Consider the following 6,000-nt stretch of genomic DNA (forward strand, 5'->3'; position numbering starts at 1 on the left):
CAGATTCTACCATGCTGAACCGTAACCCAACATTTCTGCTCACATTGCACCATACTGTGTAACCGTGGGAGCTGCGTGATGTGTACTTCGATTTTCCTACCGTGCCAGTAATAGCTGCATAGCCACACGAGACACGCTGACCATACACGCTGACCAACAGTGACACAATTGTGCCAGGAACCTTCATTGTCCTAATCTGGTAGAATGATGCACTTTCAACAAGTGATAAGTAACAAGCCACAGTGAACAGGAATTATTCCAAAACTACGAGCATTCCAGCCCAACCAACCAAGACTTCAAACAGTCAAATTAATTCTCCAAAGTTGTGGAATAACAAATGTTTGTAGCTGTGCTGAACAATTTAGGCCAACATTCTCCGCTTATTAGTGGTGTTATTGCCACTTCAGCTACATCAAACAAGTTTGATATGACAAAAAAAGGCTTTATTGACACATTGGTTGAAGGCAGCTGAATGACAAGCACACCAGGCTTTGTTTGAAGAAGAAATTGGAAGTAGAATGCCTTCTCAACTATGCTGGAACATGGGGCAAGTTGTAGAATCCAACATATCATTGGATGACACCTTGTGGAACGTATGGATACTTAAACTACCATCTTCAGTGCAGGCCACACTTATTTCGAGGGATCAGGAATTCACAGAGATCAAATTAGACTTGGCCGACAGAACTCATGCAACATTGCAGTTATATAACAAGCTGGATTTGAGTATCAAATACATTCCTAATGCTATGCAGTCAGCCATGTTTCTACAAAAAGGAGGGTGTAGCCCCGGTGAAATACGAGCACTTACAAACTCACCTAAGGCCATTCATGTGAGATGCAAAGAGTCACGGGACCCACATCGATGATGTGGGACATCAGTTAACCAAGCTACTGCAGAAGGAGCTGACCCCTCCTGACTGAGAGATGCAGCCTGAGGTTGTTGGCCTCGCAAAGTGATCACAGCAACATATCGTGTACTGGTAACTCGTCCCTTCAGCAATATGTTGGTATCATGAGAAGTTTGGCACAATGGCACACCAATGTGTTTCACCATACAGTTTCAAATATCACCAAGAGCCTACTATTGGAACACTGGATGGCATAAGTTCAGATGCGAGCTGGTTGCAAGGGGAAGATTTCCAGAAGGCTTTCGACACTGTACCTCACAAGCAGTTGTAATGAAATTGCGTGCTTATGGAATATTGTCTCAATTATGCGACTGGATTTGTGATTTCCTGTCAGTGAGGCCACAGATTGTAGTAACTGATGGAAAGTCATCGAGTAAAACTAAAGTGGTTTCTGGCGTTCCCCAAGGTCATGTTATAGGCGCTCTGCTGTTCCTTATCTATATAAACAATTTGGGAGACAATTTGAACAGTCGCCTTACGTTGTTTGCATATGCTGTTGTCTTTTATCGTCTTGTAAAGTCATCAGAACATTAAAACAAATTGCAAAATGTTTAGAAAAGATATCTGTAAGGTGCAAAAATTAGCAATTGACCCTAAATAGCGAAAAATGCGAGGTCATCGACACAAGTGCTAATAGGAATCTGTTTAACTTTGTTTACAAGATAAATAAATCAAATCTAAAGGCCATAAATTTGACTAAGCACTCTTACAGACAATTTAAATTGGAAGGAACACACAGAAAATGTTGTGGGGAAGGCGAACCAAAACCTGCACTTCATTGGCAGAACACTTTGAAGATGCAACAGATTTACTAAATTGACTGCCTACACTACGCTTGTCCATCTTTTTTTGGGAGTACTGCTGCACCGTGTGAGATCCTTACCAGATAGGATTAATGGAGTGTGTAGAGAAAATTCAAAGAAGAGCAGTAGTTTTGTATTATTGAGAAATAGGCGAGAAAGTGTCACAGACTTGATACAGGATCTGGGATGGACACCATTAAAACAAAGGCATTTCTTGTTGGGGTGGGATTTTTGCACGAAATTTCAATCATTAGCTTCGTTCTCAGAGGGCGAAAATATTTCCTACATAACAAAGTAAGGGAAATCAGAGCACCCACAGAAAGATATAGGCGTTTGTTTCTTCCCTGCACTTTTTGAGAAGGGAATAACACTTAAGTGCGATTTGCAGAATATCGATGTAGATGTAGAGTACCAAAACAAGATTATACTCTATCAGCCTATGGACCCAAGATACTTCATGTGGGATCAGATGTCATGACAAATAGTAGACTCATGACCAGGAGTTATCACCATACGAACAATCACGTTCAGCTAGCAAATCAACAAAACCCTTTCTGCGCACTGTTAATGACACACTTGTTCATCATTGTGGAATAAGAAAGCTTACAGTGGATTTTGGACCTCATGGTAGCAAATGTGTCAGTGCCAATAGCTGGGTCGGAGTTTCCTTGCCACCACAAACTTTCACTAGACTTAACTATGGGTGTGATTAGATGTCCTGTTATGAGGCAATCAGTGCAGGCATCCAAGGACTCTGACACCACACGTAATACCATCACAGTTGGAAAGTAAAGACAAAATTATGAAATTAATAAATAATATGAAACATGATATTGAAACTACTAACCACAAATTGTAGGATGTAGTACATTACAAAGTGTTATTAAGTCAAGAAAATAATGAACTATGGAATAAAATAAGTCATTGTCAAGAACAGTTGTACATCACACATAAATGGATAGCTGAGCAGAATCCTCAACCATAGGTGGCATTGAGAACTACATACCATGTCAACAAATGTTCAGCACACAGGTTGGTGGAGTGAAGGTCAGCCATAGTAAACCTAGTCATACCATGGCCATAACCGGTTTGGAGGAGTTGTGGGAGAGACACAGCATTACATTCACATGCCGAGAGGTCTCCTGATCTGCACAAAAGTACAGAGACTTGTACGGATAGATGCCAAACATCTAAACAAACTGTAGAGGAACTTTTGCAGGCAGCGGTAGTTTGGCCTTCAGCCAGCCAATGGACTTCACTGATTCACACTTAGTGCTCATCAGTCACTGATATCTCAAACTGTACCACATATGAGTAGGTACCCTATTCCCTACTTAAAGGATTTTTCACATCTGTGGCAGATGCAAACATATTTAGTGCAATAGGAAAAAATACCAGAAACTGCAATCATCACTCCCTTTGGAACTCCTTGCATTTTTGCACTTGTTTTATGGGCTAAAATATGTGCCCCAGACGTGGCAGTAGTAGGTAGATGTCAATGTCACCCCAATTTTGATATCAAATTGATATGCAAATTAATAAATTGATCAATTAGCCCCCCCACCCCCGACAATGCCCTCCCCCCATTCCCAACCATGCCCAACCCCACCTCCGGAAGACATCATGTGTTTTTCTCAGCCTGCACATGGGCCCCAATCCCCTCTCCCCCTCTCCACCCACCCCCTCCCACTCTCTCTCCTCAGCCACCTACACTATTGGTGGGAATTACGAATTTTGGCGTGAATTTCGAATTTTGGTGGCCATTCCTAATTTTCGGTGTACAAATCTATTTCTGCTTAGAGGATGTAATATTAACAGAAACTGTTGATGGAAATTGTTTATAAAAGGGGAATAGGTGGTAGAAACCAGAAAAAAACACCATTTCAGAGGACGGGAAATTGGAGAATTATGCTCTGACAAGGACATAATTTGCATTTCCTAGGACATGGATACTCTTGTTTAACTTCTGTTCGCTTCATTGCTGTGGGCCTTTTGACACAAAAGGCGCCATGGGACGCAAGCTCTTAACTCTCAGGCGCCCAATGACACAACCGCAGCACATGCGCCACTTGGCCACATGTCCAGAGATCTACTGACGACCACTTGCCTGCCACCAGCCCTCGACTTCCACACCACAGAGGGGCGGCAGCCAGTAGCTGGAAATCAGCAGAAGATTATAATGTACTAATGTACAATGCCACTCTCAAAGCATGCTTTGTTGGTCCTTACCATGAACAATAGAGTTGTTTTTGAAGGTTAGCATCCCCCACAGCTCTATCCTAAGGAAAACAGCAACATATATTTTGAGGGATGTAGCTGGGTGTGTCAGACTATCTATTTGTCTCAGGCTAAAAGGTGTTTTCCTAAAGGTAGCAGATGTGTACAATTTTCCATCCACTTGCTGGCAAACAAAGGATGTTTTCAGAAAGGGGCATCTGCCTGTTTCATATAGGTACGAAAAAGGGGTCACTATACTTTCAACTACCTTTCAAGGTCATCTGACTACCCACTTTCCACAAGCAAAATACATGCTCGTGGATCATTGCATATAGGAAATTAATTAATTAATTAATTAATTAATTAATTGATTGATTTCTCTCTTTCTCTCTCTCTTTCTTTCTTTCTCTCTTTCTCTCTCTCTTTCTTTCTTTCTCTCTTTCTCTCTCTCTCTCTCTCTCTCTCTCTTTCACTCTTTCTTTCTTTCTCTTTTTTTTTTTAATAATGTCGAATTTAATTTATAACTTATAACTTAGCTCCACATCCAAATCATCTATTTCTTTCTCCAGCCAGTAATTTGACAAATACAGAGAAGGCATGTTTTCGTGCTTCAGTATATATCAAATTTTTTTCTGTAAACTATCTCTTTTACAGCTTTAACAATTAGTTCGTTCCATCCGGCAGTTCTTCTAGACAAGAGCATTTGGGGATTTTAATTTTTCCTCTTATTTCCTTCTTGGTACTGTTGTTATATTGCAGCAGCTACTTGTAGACGATTATTGCCTTTTGGATTTAGACATAACGCAAGACTTTGCCGGAATTTTTAATAAAATGGAGGTGTGCGACTACCTAATATCGACCCACGACTTCTGCATGGAAGGAGACCATCAGGGAAGCAGTAATGTGATTGTGAACAACGATAAGACAGCTGGGATAGACTGTTTAACGTGGATGAGCTACAATTGTAGAGTAAAGGTATATAACAAATTTATATGTCAAATCACAAGTCCAGGAGTAAACAAAGTTATCGGTAACTATATTATAGACTTTATAAAGTGTCCAGACACACGACTACGGGAAACTTTTATGTCTTCTTTGGCTAAGGAGCATGGTATTACCAGGCTGGAGGCTACTATATACAAGTACAGAATGGATCGTGTGTTCGACCCAGTACAGAGCTGTTTACGTGTATTAGACACTAACAAGCAGTATTTACATTGTGCTCCACTTTACTCTGTGCCAATTGCGTCTATGTGGTATTGACTAACTAAAAATTTACAGAACAGCTGCTGTGTGGTGTTTAACAACGTTCTGCAATTTCTCTAGTGTGGTAATAAGAACACCCGAAAATTGACTGGTGTGCAAGTAGGTCTGCCGGATTCTCAGGCCCGAGAAAAGCTTATAAGTTATGCTCTTTCTGCATAAAGTTTTAATTATCTACCTGTCATCTATGTAGAGGCTCTTAACACAGACTCCAACAATGACAATATTAGTATTACGCAGAAGTGTTATGTTAAAGCAGGAGAAACTTATTTTTATTAATCTAGAACCCTGTTCTCCACAATACCGTATGATATAGATATCGCCGAATTGGGACTGGTTCCTACAAATAATGTTATACCCCAAGTCTTAAGAAAAAGAGTAAATGTATCACACAGACTTAAACCACTCCCCATTAAAGAAATCACTCCTTTAAGTGGAGTTAATGTTTTATGCGCACGAAAAAGGACACTGGAAATGGATGACATCAAACTAAAGAAAAGAAAACTAGACTATACAGAGAAGACAGCTGCCATAAAGGAAGAATATAAGCTGCAGATGGAAAAGGAGGAGGCTATTGCGGATGTGCAGGCCAGGTTTACGTACGGATTTAAACACAGTATATGGGAAAATCTCTCTACGAAGGGGGAATACAAAATATTGGCATTTACAGTAAACAGCCATGGAAACTAGTCGCGTGTTGGAGTACTGGCCGAAATCAGTGGAGTCGAGAACGTTTACTATATCAAGGGATAGACGAAAAATGTGTTTATTAAGCTCTGTTTCCATTTGGATCGGCTTAAATAGGA

This window comes from Schistocerca americana, chromosome 2 (genome assembly GCF_021461395.2).
Source record: "Schistocerca americana isolate TAMUIC-IGC-003095 chromosome 2, iqSchAmer2.1, whole genome shotgun sequence".
NCBI lineage: Eukaryota > Metazoa > Arthropoda > Insecta > Orthoptera > Acrididae > Schistocerca > Schistocerca americana.